We start from the raw sequence: 14,915 nt of genomic DNA on the forward strand, positions 1-14,915 counted from the left end.
ATGGTATGGGTTTAGGTTCTGCTGTGTGTACTGGTGGTTGACTGCCCCCCAGCCCAGAGTGTGCATGGAAAATTGTCTGGCAGCCTCCCTGACAGCAAGCAGTGATAGTGCCCATGAAGGGGACCTTGTTGGGCCCGCCCCTTTCACGGTTATCGCTTCTCGGCCTTTTGGCTAAGATCAAGTGTAGTATCTGTTCTTATCAGTTTAATATCTGATACGTCCCCTATCTGGGGACCATATATTAAATGGATTTTTGAGAACGGGGGCCGATTTCGAAGCTTGCTTCCGTCGCCCTATGCATTGACCCGATATGGCAGTATCTTCGGGTACAGTGCACCACCCCCTTACAGGGTTAAAAAGAAAGATTCCTACTTTCATTGCTACCTGCTTGCTGGCTAGCCAGCTAGCCAGCCCTGTGGGCCTTGCTGCTGCAGCCAAAAAACAAAAGGTGGTGCTGCTGCTGCTGCTTCTGCTGCTTCTGCTTCTGCTTGTGTCTGGCCCCTGTTGGAGCGTCCAGGCACAGGACTTCTGCTGCTGCTGACTAAATGGCCTCCTTAATTGGATCATTTGAGTAGCCAGCACACCTGTGCAGGTAGGGCATGACATGATAGGCAGCTGCCTTGATAGCGGGTGGGTGCTGAATGTTCCTAATTGACAAAATAAGATTAATGCTTATGAAGAAATATAAAATCTCATCCCTTCCCCAATATCGCGCCACACCCCTACCCCTTAATTCCCTGGTTGAACTTGATGGACATATGTCTTTTTTCGACCGTACTAACTATGTAACTATGTAACATAACATGGGGGGGGGGGGGGGGTCTCCTGGCTGTTCACACAGGTGTGTCATTGCTGTACATTGACCATGCATTGCTTCTGTGGTATTGCAAAGGCAAAGACAAATGCTTCCAGCCATCCATTGAACTAATGGATTGGTCATCAGCTGGCTGTCTATGTCCCGCATCAATATAGACCAAAGTACAGAGGGTTAGGCTATGCTATTGTGCACCTACCTGATGCATCAGAAGGTGCGAGGCCCTTGCTAAATTCTGTGCACAGACTTTGAGATCTATACTTTAGACTGTATCTAAACCTGCTCCAACATGGACTGACATTCTGGCCTACTTTCAGCCGATGCGACTTGTCTGTCGCTGAACAGTCGCTTTTTATGTATTCAGCACCTATGTATAATGTTGTAAAAATGCTCTAGAAGCTAAAGTCGCAGAAATGTCACACATATTTGGCCTGCAACTTTCTGTGCGACAAATTCAGACAGGAAAAATCAGTATAAATCCTTAGAAAATTATCCCCCAGTGTCTCCATCTGCTGGCGGTATTGAATAAGCATTGCTGCACTGATGGGGTATGCATTAGACGAAAAAAAAGAAGAAAAAGAAGAATAATACGCCCAGAAAAGAGGCGAAAAGGAGAAAAACGTAAAAAAACGTGAAAAAAAAGTAAGAGGAAGAGAAGGGAAAAAAAGGTGGAAATGGGTTTAAAAGTGATTTCGGCGGAGAAATATATATATATATATATATATATATATATATATATATATATATACGCGCACACACACACATATATATAAACGTATTCTCCGTTGAGATATTGCAGCCGCTGCTGTGTCCAGGCCCAGGAGCCTTAGCACTGTGCTGTGATGTCACTCAATACCACTGACATCACTAGGTGTAAACAACATCTCTCCTTTGCTGTGTATGTGACTATGGAGCTGTTTGGTGATGTCGTCTATTATGGCCTTCATAGAAGCAACAGGAGATTGTTGCATCCATCTAGAACCCTCAGAACTACAGTGCTATGATGTCACTCACTTCCACAGGCCTTGCAGAGTGTAAACAACAACAACCCAGCTTTGTTGTGTATGTAACCATAGGGATTTGTGATGTCACCTAGAACCTTCACAGCAGCGACAGCTTTATGAGGAGCATCAGCACTGCTCTGCCTGAGCAGAACCATCACCGCCATAGGTTGTCAAATAACCCGGATTTAACCCACACAGGTAAGTCCAATGGGGTGCAGGCATGTCCTCTATGCTTACAGCTTCCCGTGGGTGTTGGTTTGATACCGTTTGGGGACAGCCAAGGAGGCATCTGCAGGCAACAAAGGTAGGTGTGTGCTTGTGTGTGTGTTTCCTATGCAGATCCTAAGCCCAGTGTCACATGCAAGTAGGAGGAGTAAGAAGGGTTCCTGGCAAATCCGGGTTATGGATTGCATTTAAAAAGGCCCCGTGGGAGTGCAATGGGCCCCTGTCTTGCTGCTTAGCAATAATGGTATGGGTTTAGGTTCTGCTGTGTGTACTGGTGGTTGACTGCCCCCCAGCCCAGAGTGTGCATGGAAAATTGTCTGGCAGCCTCCCTGACAGCAAGCAGTGATAGTGCCCATGAAGGGGACCTTGTTGGGCCCGCCCCTTTCACGGTTATCGCTTCTCGGCCTTTTGGCTAAGATCAAGTGTAGTATCTGTTCTTATCAGTTTAATATCTGATACGTCCCCTATCTGGGGACCATATATTAAATGGATTTTTGAGAACGGGGGCCGATTTCGAAGCTTGCTTCCGTCGCCCTATGCATTGACCCGATATGGCAGTATCTTCGGGTACAGTGCACCACCCCCTTACAGGGTTAAAAAGAAAGATTCCTACTTTCATTGCTACCTGCTTGCTGGCTAGCCAGCTAGCCAGCCCTGTGGGCCTTGCTGCTGCAGCCAAAAAACAAAAGGTGGTGCTGCTGCTGCTGCTTCTGCTGCTTCTGCTTCTGCTTGTGTCTGGCCCCTGTTGGAGCGTCCAGGCACAGGACTTCTGCTGCTGCTGACTAAATGGCCTCCTTAATTGGATCATTTGAGTAGCCAGCACACCTGTGCAGGTAGGGCATGACATGATAGGCAGCTGCCTTGATAGCGGGTGGGTGCTGAATGTTCCTAATTGACAAAATAAGATTAATGCTTATGAAGAAATATAAAATCTCATCCCTTCCCCAATATCGCGCCACACCCCTACCCCTTAATTCCCTGGTTGAACTTGATGGACATATGTCTTTTTTCGACCGTACTAACTATGTAACTATGTAACATAACATGGGGGGGGGGGGGGGTCTCCTGGCTGTTCACACAGGTGTGTCATTGCTGTACATTGACCATGCATTGCTTCTGTGGTATTGCAAAGGCAAAGACAAATGCTTCCAGCCATCCATTGCACTAATGGATTGGTCATCAGCTGGCTGTCTATGTCCCGCATCAATATAGACCAAAGTACAGAGGGTTAGGCTATGCTATTGTGCACCTACCTGATGCATCAGAAGGTGCGAGGCCCTTGCTAAATTCTGTGCACAGACTTTGAGATCTATACTTTAGACTGTATCTAAACCTGCTCCAACATGGACTGACATTCTGGCCTACTTTCAGCCGATGCGACTTGTCTGTCGCTGAACAGTCGCTTTTTATGTATTCAGCACCTATGTATAATGTTGTAAAAATGCTCTAGAAGCTAAAGTCGCAGAAATGTCACACATATTTGGCCTGCAACTTTCTGTGCGACAAATTCAGACAGGAAAAATCAGTATAAATCCTTAGAAAATTATCCCCCAGTGTCTCCATCTGCTGGCGGTATTGAATAAGCATTGCTGCACTGATGGGGTATGCATTAGACGAAAAAAAAGAAGAAAAAGAAGAATAATACGCCCAGAAAAGAGGCGAAAAGGAGAAAAACGTAAAAAAACGTGAAAAAAAAGTAAGAGGAAGAGAAGGGAAAAAAAGGTGGAAATGGGTTTAAAAGTGATTTCGGCGGAGAATATATATATATATATATATATATATATATGTATATATATATATATATACGCGCACACACACACATATATATAAACGTATTCTCCGTTGAGATATTGCAGCCGCTGCTGTGTCCAGGCCCAGGAGCCTTAGCACTGTGCTGTGATGTCACTCAATACCACTGACATCACTAGGTGTAAACAACATCTCTCCTTTGCTGTGTATGTGACTATGGAGCTGTTTGGTGATGTCGTCTATTATGGCCTTCATAGAAGCAACAGGAGATTGTTGCATCCATCTAGAACCCTCAGAACTACAGTGCTATGATGTCACTCACTTCCACAGGCCTTGCAGAGTGTAAACAACAACAACCCAGCTTTGTTGTGTATGTAACCATAGGGATTTGTGATGTCACCTAGAACCTTCACAGCAGCGACAGCTTTATGAGGAGCATCAGCACTGCTCTGCCTGAGCAGAACCATCACCGCCATAGGTTGTCAAATAACCCGGATTTAACCCACACAGGTAAGTCCAATGGGGTGCAGGCATGTCCTCTATGCTTACAGCTTCCCGTGGGTGTTGGTTTGATACCGTTTGGGGACAGCCAAGGAGGCATCTGCAGGCAACAAAGGTAGGTGTGTGCTTGTGTGTGTGTTTCCTATGCAGATCCTAAGCCCAGTGTCACATGCAAGTAGGAGGAGTAAGAAGGGTTCCTGGCAAATCCGGGTTATGGATTGCATTTAAAAAGGCCCCGTGGGAGTGCAATGGGCCCCTGTCTTGCTGCTTAGCAATAATGGTATGGGTTTAGGTTCTGCTGTGTGTACTGGTGGTTGACTGCCCCCCAGCCCAGAGTGTGCATGGAAAATTGTCTGGCAGCCTCCCTGACAGCAAGCAGTGATAGTGCCCATGAAGGGGACCTTGTTGGGCCCGCCCCTTTCACGGTTATCGCTTCTCGGCCTTTTGGCTAAGATCAAGTGTAGTATCTGTTCTTATCAGTTTAATATCTGATACGTCCCCTATCTGGGGACCATATATTAAATGGATTTTTGAGAACGGGGGCCGATTTCGAAGCTTGCTTCCGTCGCCCTATGCATTGACCCGATATGGCAGTATCTTCGGGTACAGTGCACCACCCCCTTACAGGGTTAAAAAGAAAGATTCCTACTTTCATTGCTACCTGCTTGCTGGCTAGCCAGCTAGCCAGCCCTGTGGGCCTTGCTGCTGCAGCCAAAAAACAAAAGGTGGTGCTGCTGCTGCTGCTTCTGCTGCTTCTGCTTCTGCTTGTGTCTGGCCCCTGTTGGAGCGTCCAGGCACAGGACTTCTGCTGCTGCTGACTAAATGGCCTCCTTAATTGGATCATTTGAGTAGCCAGCACACCTGTGCAGGTAGGGCATGACATGATAGGCAGCTGCCTTGATAGCGGGTGGGTGCTGAATGTTAATGTTCCTAATTGACAAAATAAGATTAATGCTTATGAAGAAATATAAAATCTCATCCCTTCCCCAATATCGCGCCACACCCCTACCCCTTAATTCCCTGGTTGAACTTGATGGACATATGTCTTTTTTCGACCGTACTAACTATGTAACTATGTAACATAACATGGGGGGGGGGGGGGGGTCTCCTGGCTGTTCACACAGGTGTGTCATTGCTGTACATTGACCATGCATTGCTTCTGTGGTATTGCAAAGGCAAAGACAAATGCTTCCAGCCATCCATTGCACTAATGGATTGGTCATCAGCTGGCTGTCTATGTCCCGCATCAATATAGACCAAAGTACTGAGGGTTAGGCTATGCTATTGTGCACCTACCTGATGCATCAGAAGGTGCGAGGCCCTTGCTAAATTCTGTGCACAGACTTTGAGATCTATACTTTAGACTGTATCTAAACCTGCTCCAACATGGACTGACATTCTGGCCTACTTTCAGCCGATGCGACTTGTCTGTCGCTGAACAGTCGCTTTTTATGTATTCAGCACCTATGTATAATGTTGTAAAAATGCTCTAGAAGCTAAAGTCGCAGAAATGTCACACATATTTGGCCTGCAACTTTCTGTGCGACAAATTCAGACAGGAAAAATCAGTATAAATCCTTAGAAAATTATCCCCCAGTGTCTCCATCTGCTGGCGGTATTGAATAAGCATTGCTGCACTGATGGGGTATGCATTAGACGAAAAAAAAGAAGAAAAAGAAGAATAATACGCCCAGAAAAGAGGCGAAAAGGAGAAAAACGTAAAAAAACGTGAAAAAAAAGTAAGAGGAAGAGAAGGGAAAAAAAGGTGGAAATGGGTTTAAAAGTGATTTCGGCGGAGAAATATATATATATATATATATATATATATATATATATATATATATATACGCGCACACACACACATATATATAAACGTATTCTCCGTTGAGATATTGCAGCCGCTGCTGTGTCCAGGCCCAGGAGCCTTAGCACTGTGCTGTGATGTCACTCAATACCACTGACATCACTAGGTGTAAACAACATCTCTCCTTTGCTGTGTATGTGACTATGGAGCTGTTTGGTGATGTCGTCTATTATGGCCTTCATAGAAGCAACAGGAGATTGTTGCATCCATCTAGAACCCTCAGAACTACAGTGCTATGATGTCACTCACTTCCACAGGCCTTGCAGAGTGTAAACAACAACAACCCAGCTTTGTTGTGTATGTAACCATAGGGATTTGTGATGTCACCTAGAACCTTCACAGCAGCGACAGCTTTATGAGGAGCATCAGCACTGCTCTGCCTGAGCAGAACCATCACCGCCATAGGTTGTCAAATAACCCGGATTTAACCCACACAGGTAAGTCCAATGGGGTGCAGGCATGTCCTCTATGCTTACAGCTTCCCGTGGGTGTTGGTTTGATACCGTTTGGGGACAGCCAAGGAGGCATCTGCAGGCAACAAAGGTAGGTGTGTGCTTGTGTGTGTGTTTCCTATGCAGATCCTAAGCCCAGTGTCACATGCAAGTAGGAGGAGTAAGAAGGGTTCCTGGCAAATCCGGGTTATGGATTGCATTTAAAAAGGCCCCGTGGGAGTGCAATGGGCCCCTGTCTTGCTGCTTAGCAATAATGGTATGGGTTTAGGTTCTGCTGTGTGTACTGGTGGTTGACTGCCCCCCAGCCCAGAGTGTGCATGGAAAATTGTCTGGCAGCCTCCCTGACAGCAAGCAGTGATAGTGCCCATGAAGGGGACCTTGTTGGGCCCGCCCCTTTCACGGTTATCGCTTCTCGGCCTTTTGGCTAAGATCAAGTGTAGTATCTGTTCTTATCAGTTTAATATCTGATACGTCCCCTATCTGGGGACCATATATTAAATGGATTTTTGAGAACGGGGGCCGATTTCGAAGCTTGCTTCCGTCGCCCTATGCATTGACCCGATATGGCAGTATCTTCGGGTACAGTGCACCACCCCCTTACAGGGTTAAAAAGAAAGATTCCTACTTTCATTGCTACCTGCTTGCTGGCTAGCCAGCTAGCCAGCCCTGTGGGCCTTGCTGCTGCAGCCAAAAAACAAAAGGTGGTGCTGCTGCTGCTGCTTCTGCTGCTTCTGCTTCTGCTTGTGTCTGGCCCCTGTTGGAGCGTCCAGGCACAGGACTTCTGCTGCTGCTGACTAAATGGCCTCCTTAATTGGATCATTTGAGTAGCCAGCACACCTGTGCAGGTAGGGCATGACATGATAGGCAGCTGCCTTGATAGCGGGTGGGTGCTGAATGTTCCTAATTGACAAAATAAGATTAATGCTTATGAAGAAATATAAAATCTCATCCCTTCCCCAATATCGCGCCACACCCCTACCCCTTAATTCCCTGGTTGAACTTGATGGACATATGTCTTTTTTCGACCGTACTAACTATGTAACTATGTAACATAACATGGGGGGGGGGGGGGGGGGTCTCCTGGCTGTTCACACAGGTGTGTCATTGCTGTACATTGACCATGCATTGCTTCTGTGGTATTGCAAAGGCAAAGACAAATGCTTCCAGCCATCCATTGCACTAATGGATTGGTCATCAGCTGGCTGTCTATGTCCCGCATCAATATAGACCAAAGTACAGAGGGTTAGGCTATGCTATTGTGCACCTACCTGATGCATCAGAAGGTGCGAGGCCCTTGCTAAATTCTGTGCACAGACTTTGAGATCTATACTTTAGACTGTATCTAAACCTGCTCCAACATGGACTGACATTCTGGCCTACTTTCAGCCGATGCGACTTGTCTGTCGCTGAACAGTCGCTTTTTATGTATTCAGCACCTATGTATAATGTTGTAAAAATGCTCTAGAAGCTAAAGTCGCAGAAATGTCACACATATTTGGCCTGCAACTTTCTGTGCGACAAATTCAGACAGGAAAAATCAGTATAAATCCTTAGAAAATTATCCCCCAGTGTCTCCATCTGCTGGCGGTATTGAATAAGCATTGCTGCACTGATGGGGTATGCATTAGACGAAAAAAAAGAAGAAAAAGAAGAATAATACGCCCAGAAAAGAGGCGAAAAGGAGAAAAACGTAAAAAAACGTGAAAAAAAAGTAAGAGGAAGAGAAGGGAAAAAAAGGTGGAAATGGGTTTAAAAGTGATTTCGGCGGAGAAATATATATATATATATATATATATATATATATATATATATATATACGCGCACACACACACATATATATAAACGTATTCTCCGTTGAGATATTGCAGCCGCTGCTGTGTCCAGGCCCAGGAGCCTTAGCACTGTGCTGTGATGTCACTCAATACCACTGACATCACTAGGTGTAAACAACATCTCTCCTTTGCTGTGTATGTGACTATGGAGCTGTTTGGTGATGTCGTCTATTATGGCCTTCATAGAAGCAACAGGAGATTGTTGCATCCATCTAGAACCCTCAGAACTACAGTGCTATGATGTCACTCACTTCCACAGGCCTTGCAGAGTGTAAACAACAACAACCCAGCTTTGTTGTGTATGTAACCATAGGGATTTGTGATGTCACCTAGAACCTTCACAGCAGCGACAGCTTTATGAGGAGCATCAGCACTGCTCTGCCTGAGCAGAACCATCACCGCCATAGGTTGTCAAATAACCCGGATTTAACCCACACAGGTAAGTCCAATGGGGTGCAGGCATGTCCTCTATGCTTACAGCTTCCCGTGGGTGTTGGTTTGATACCGTTTGGGGACAGCCAAGGAGGCATCTGCAGGCAACAAAGGTAGGTGTGTGCTTGTGTGTGTGTTTCCTATGCAGATCCTAAGCCCAGTGTCACATGCAAGTAGGAGGAGTAAGAAGGGTTCCTGGCAAATCCGGGTTATGGATTGCATTTAAAAAGGCCCCGTGGGAGTGCAATGGGCCCCTGTCTTGCTGCTTAGCAATAATGGTATGGGTTTAGGTTCTGCTGTGTGTACTGGTGGTTGACTGCCCCCCAGCCCAGAGTGTGCATGGAAAATTGTCTGGCAGCCTCCCTGACAGCAAGCAGTGATAGTGCCCATGAAGGGGACCTTGTTGGGCCCGCCCCTTTCACGGTTATCGCTTCTCGGCCTTTTGGCTAAGATCAAGTGTAGTATCTGTTCTTATCAGTTTAATATCTGATACGTCCCCTATCTGGGGACCATATATTAAATGGATTTTTGAGAACGGGGGCCGATTTCGAAGCTTGCTTCCGTCGCCCTATGCATTGACCCGATATGGCAGTATCTTCGGGTACAGTGCACCACCCCCTTACAGGGTTAAAAAGAAAGATTCCTACTTTCATTGCTACCTGCTTGCTGGCTAGCCAGCTAGCCAGCCCTGTGGGCCTTGCTGCTGCAGCCAAAAAACAAAAGGTGGTGCTGCTGCTGCTGCTTCTGCTGCTTCTGCTTCTGCTTGTGTCTGGCCCCTGTTGGAGCGTCCAGGCACAGGACTTCTGCTGCTGCTGACTAAATGGCCTCCTTAATTGGATCATTTGAGTAGCCAGCACACCTGTGCAGGTAGGGCATGACATGATAGGCAGCTGCCTTGATAGCGGGTGGGTGCTGAATGTTCCTAATTGACAAAATAAGATTAATGCTTATGAAGAAATATAAAATCTCATCCCTTCCCCAATATCGCGCCACACCCCTACCCCTTAATTCCCTGGTTGAACTTGATGGACATATGTCTTTTTTCGACCGTACTAACTATGTAACTATGTAACATAACATGGGGGGGTGGGGGGTCTCCTGGCTGTTCACACAGGTGTGTCATTGCTGTACATTGACCATGCATTGCTTCTGTGGTATTGCAAAGGCAAAGACAAATGCTTCCAGCCATCCATTGCACTAATGGATTGGTCATCAGCTGGCTGTCTATGTCCCGCATCAATATAGACCAAAGTACAGAGGGTTAGGCTATGCTATTGTGCACCTACCTGATGCATCAGAAGGTGCGAGGCCCTTGCTAAATTCTGTGCACAGACTTTGAGATCTATACTTTAGACTGTATCTAAACCTGCTCCAACATGGACTGACATTCTGGCCTACTTTCAGCCGATGCGACTTGTCTGTCGCTGAACAGTCGCTTTTTATGTATTCAGCACCTATGTATAATGTTGTAAAAATGCTCTAGAAGCTAAAGTCGCAGAAATGTCACACATATTTGGCCTGCAACTTTCTGTGCGACAAATTCAGACAGGAAAAATCAGTATAAATCCTTAGAAAATTATCCCCCAGTGTCTCCATCTGCTGGCGGTATTGAATAAGCATTGCTGCACTGATGGGGTATGCATTAGACGAAAAAAAAGAAGAAAAAGAAGAATAATACGCCCAGAAAAGAGGCGAAAAGGAGAAAAACGTAAAAAAACGTGAAAAAAAAGTAAGAGGAAGAGAAGGGAAAAAAAGGTGGAAATGGGTTTAAAAGTGATTTCGGCGGAGAATATATATATATATATATATATATATATATATATATATATATATACGCGCACACACACACATATATATAAACGTATTCTCCGTTGAGATATTGCAGCCGCTGCTGTGTCCAGGCCCAGGAGCCTTAGCACTGTGCTGTGATGTCACTCAATACCACTGACATCACTAGGTGTAAACAACATCTCTCCTTTGCTGTGTATGTGACTATGGAGCTGTTTGGTGATGTCGTCTATTATGGCCTTCATAGAAGCAACAGGAGATTGTTGCATCCATCTAGAACCCTCAGAACTACAGTGCTATGATGTCACTCACTTCCACAGGCCTTGCAGAGTGTAAACAACAACAACCCAGCTTTGTTGTGTATGTAACCATAGGGATTTGTGATGTCACCTAGAACCTTCACAGCAGCGACAGCTTTATGAGGAGCATCAGCACTGCTCTGCCTGAGCAGAACCATCACCGCCATAGGTTGTCAAATAACCCGGATTTAACCCACACAGGTAAGTCCAATGGGGTGCAGGCATGTCCTCTATGCTTACAGCTTCCCGTGGGTGTTGGTTTGATACCGTTTGGGGACAGCCAAGGAGGCATCTGCAGGCAACAAAGGTAGGTGTGTGCTTGTGTGTGTGTTTCCTATGCAGATCCTAAGCCCAGTGTCACATGCAAGTAGGAGGAGTAAGAAGGGTTCCTGGCAAATCCGGGTTATGGATTGCATTTAAAAAGGCCCCGTGGGAGTGCAATGGGCCCCTGTCTTGCTGCTTAGCAATAATGGTATGGGTTTAGGTTCTGCTGTGTGTACTGGTGGTTGACTGCCCCCCAGCCCAGAGTGTGCATGGAAAATTGTCTGGCAGCCTCCCTGACAGCAAGCAGTGATAGTGCCCATGAAGGGGACCTTGTTGGGCCCGCCCCTTTCACGGTTATCGCTTCTCGGCCTTTTGGCTAAGATCAAGTGTAGTATCTGTTCTTATCAGTTTAATATCTGATACGTCCCCTATCTGGGGACCATATATTAAATGGATTTTTGAGAACGGGGGCCGATTTCGAAGCTTGCTTCCGTCGCCCTATGCATTGACCCGATATGGCAGTATCTTCGGGTACAGTGCACCACCCCCTTACAGGGTTAAAAAGAAAGATTCCTACTTTCATTGCTACCTGCTTGCTGGCTAGCCAGCTAGCCAGCCCTGTGGGCCTTGCTGCTGCAGCCAAAAAACAAAAGGTGCTGCTGCTGCTGCTTCTGCTGCTTCTGCTTCTGCTTGTGTCTGGCCCCTGTTGGAGCATCCAGGCACAGGACTTCTGCTGCTGCTGACTAAATGGCCTCCTTAATTGGATCATTTGAGTAGCCAGCACACCTGTGCAGGTAGGGCATGACATGATAGGCAGCTGCCTTGATAGCGGGTGGGTGCTGAATGTTCCTAATTGACAAAATAAGATTAATGCTTATGAAGAAATATAAAATCTCATCCCTTCCCCAATATCGCGCCACACCCCTACCCCTTAATTCCCTGGTTGAACTTGATGGACATATGTCTTTTTTCGACCGTACTAACTATGTAACTATGTAACATAACATGGGGGGGGGGGGGGGGTCTCCTGGCTGTTCACACAGGTGTGTCATTGCTGTACATTGACCATGCATTGCTTCTGTGGTATTGCAAAGGCAAAGACAAATGCTTCCAGCCATCCATTGCACTAATGGATTGGTCATCAGCTGGCTGTCTATGTCCCGCATCAATATAGACCAAAGTACAGAGGGTTAGGCTATGCTATTGTGCACCTACCTGATGCATCAGAAGGTGCGAGGCCCTTGCTAAATTCTGTGCACAGACTTTGAGATCTATACTTTAGACTGTATCTAAACCTGCTCCAACATGGACTGACATTCTGGCCTACTTTCAGCCGATGCGACTTGTCTGTCGCTGAACAGTCGCTTTTTATGTATTCAGCACCTATGTATAATGTTGTAAAAATGCTCTAGAAGCTAAAGTCGCAGAAATGTCACACATATTTGGCCTGCAACTTTCTGTGCGACAAATTCAGACAGGAAAAATCAGTATAAATCCTTAGAAAATTATCCCCCAGTGTCTCCATCTGCTGGCGGTATTGAATAAGCATTGCTGCACTGATGGGGTATGCATTAGACGAAAAAAAAGAAGAAAAAGAAGAATAATACGCCCAGAAAAGAGGCGAAAAGGAGAAAAACGTAAAAAAACGTGAAAAAAAAGTAAGAGGAAGAGAAGGGAAAAAAAGGTGGAAATGGGTTTAAAAGTGATTTCGGCGGAGAATATATATATATATATATATATATATATATATATATATACGCGCACACACACACATATATATAAACGTATTCTCCGTTGAGATATTGCAGCCGCTGCTGTGTCCAGGCCCAGGAGCCTTAGCACTGTGCTGTGATGTCACTCAATACCACTGACATCACTAGGTGTAAACAACATCTCTCCTTTGCTGTGTATGTGACTATGGAGCTGTTTGGTGATGTCGTCTATTATGGCCTTCATAGAAGCAACAGGAGATTGTTGCATCCATCTAGAACCCTCAGAACTACAGTGCTATGATGTCACTCACTTCCACAGGCCTTGCAGAGTGTAAACAACAACAACCCAGCTTTGTTGTGTATGTAACCATAGGGATTTGTGATGTCACCTAGAACCTTCACAGCAGCGACAGCTTTATGAGGAGCATCAGCACTGCTCTGCCTGAGCAGAACCATCACCGCCATAGGTTGTCAAATAACCCGGATTTAACCCACACAGGTAAGTCCAATGGGGTGCAGGCATGTCCTCTATGCTTACAGCTTCCCGTGGGTGTTGGTTTGATACCGTTTGGGGACAGCCAAGGAGGCATCTGCAGGCAACAAAGGTAGGTGTGTGCTTGTGTGTGTGTTTCCTATGCAGATCCTAAGCCCAGTGTCACATGCAAGTAGGAGGAGTAAGAAGGGTTCCTGGCAAATCCGGGTTATGGATTGCATTTAAAAAGGCCCCGTGGGAGTGCAATGGGCCCCTGTCTTGCTGCTTAGCAATAATGGTATGGGTTTAGGTTCTGCTGTGTGTACTGGTGGTTGACTGCCCCCCAGCCCAGAGTGTGCATGGAAAATTGTCTGGCAGCCTCCCTGACAGCAAGCAGTGATAGTGCCCATGAAGGGGACCTTGTTGGGCCCGCCCCTTTCACGGTTATCGCTTCTCGGCCTTTTGGCTAAGATCAAGTGTAGTATCTGTTCTTATCAGTTTAATATCTGATACGTCCCCTATCTGGGGACCATATATTAAATGGATTTTTGAGAACGGGGGCCGATTTCGAAGCTTGCTTCCGTCGCCCTATGCATTGACCCGATATGGCAGTATCTTCGGGTACAGTGCACCACCCCCTTACAGGGTTAAAAAGAAAGATTCCTACTTTCATTGCTACCTGCTTGCTGGCTAGCCAGCTAGCCAGCCCTGTGGGCCTTGCTGCTGCAGCCAAAAAACAAAAGGTGGTGCTGCTGCTGCTGCTTCTGCTGCTTCTGCTTCTGCTTGTGTCTGGCCCCTGTTGGAGCGTCCAGGCACAGGACTTCTGCTGCTGCTGCTGACTAAATGGCCTCCTTAATTGGATCATTTGAGTAGCCAGCACACCTGTGCAGGTAGGGCATGACATGATAGGCAGCTGCCTTGATAGCGGGTGGGTGCTGAATGTTCCTAATTGACAAAATAAGATTAATGCTTATGAAGAAATATAAAATCTCATCCCTTCCCCAATATCGCGCCACACCCCTACCCCTTAATTCCCTGGTTGAACTTGATGGACATATGTCTTTTTTCGACCGTACTAACTATGTAACTATGTAACATAACATGGGGGGGGGGGGGGGGGTCTCCTGGCTGTTCACACAGGTGTGTCATTGCTGTACATTGCCCATGCATTGCTTCTGTGGTATTGCAAAGGCAAAGACAAATGCTTCCAGCCATCCATTGCACTAATGGATTGGTCATCAGCTGGCTGTCTATGTCCCGCATCAATATAGACCAAAGTACAGAGGGTTAGGCTATGCTATTGTGCACCTACCTGATGCATCAGAAGGTGCGAGGCCCTTGCTAAATTCTGTGCACAGACTTTGAGATCTATACTTTAGACTGTATCTAAACCTGCTCCAACATGGACTGACATTCTGGCCTACTTTCAGCCGATGCGACTTGTCTGTCGCTGAACAGTCGCTTTTTATGTATTCAGCACCTATGTATAATGTTGTAAAAATGCTCT

At 46.2% G+C, this 14,915-nt stretch overlaps 7 non-coding genes across 7 annotated transcripts; all 7 read left to right on the forward strand.

Annotated features, from left to right (window-relative positions):
- Positions 1 to 151: 151 nt before the first annotated feature.
- LOC130320534 (U2 spliceosomal RNA) lies at positions 152 to 342 on the forward strand. The gene has a single exon (XR_008866411.1). It is a non-coding gene; the product is annotated as a U2 spliceosomal RNA (small nuclear RNA).
- Positions 343 to 2,435: 2,093 nt separating this feature from the next.
- On the forward strand, positions 2,436 to 2,626 carry LOC130320535 (U2 spliceosomal RNA). The gene has a single exon (XR_008866412.1). It is a non-coding gene; the product is annotated as a U2 spliceosomal RNA (small nuclear RNA).
- Positions 2,627 to 4,721: 2,095 nt separating this feature from the next.
- On the forward strand, positions 4,722 to 4,912 carry LOC130320536 (U2 spliceosomal RNA). Its single transcript, XR_008866413.1, has one exon. It is a non-coding gene; the product is annotated as a U2 spliceosomal RNA (small nuclear RNA).
- Positions 4,913 to 7,013: 2,101 nt separating this feature from the next.
- Positions 7,014 to 7,204, forward strand: LOC130320537 (U2 spliceosomal RNA). Its single transcript, XR_008866414.1, has one exon. It is a non-coding gene; the product is annotated as a U2 spliceosomal RNA (small nuclear RNA).
- Positions 7,205 to 9,299: 2,095 nt separating this feature from the next.
- Positions 9,300 to 9,490, forward strand: LOC130320539 (U2 spliceosomal RNA). Its single transcript, XR_008866415.1, has one exon. It is a non-coding gene; the product is annotated as a U2 spliceosomal RNA (small nuclear RNA).
- Positions 9,491 to 11,580: 2,090 nt separating this feature from the next.
- Positions 11,581 to 11,771, forward strand: LOC130320540 (U2 spliceosomal RNA). Its single transcript, XR_008866416.1, has one exon. It is a non-coding gene; the product is annotated as a U2 spliceosomal RNA (small nuclear RNA).
- A 2,083-nt stretch (positions 11,772 to 13,854) lies between these two features.
- LOC130320542 (U2 spliceosomal RNA) lies at positions 13,855 to 14,045 on the forward strand. Its single transcript, XR_008866418.1, has one exon. It is a non-coding gene; the product is annotated as a U2 spliceosomal RNA (small nuclear RNA).
- Positions 14,046 to 14,915: the final 870 nt, after the last annotated feature.

The sequence above is a fragment of the Hyla sarda genome, unplaced genomic scaffold (genome assembly GCF_029499605.1).
Source record: "Hyla sarda isolate aHylSar1 unplaced genomic scaffold, aHylSar1.hap1 scaffold_220, whole genome shotgun sequence".
Classification (NCBI taxonomy): domain Eukaryota; kingdom Metazoa; phylum Chordata; class Amphibia; order Anura; family Hylidae; genus Hyla; species Hyla sarda.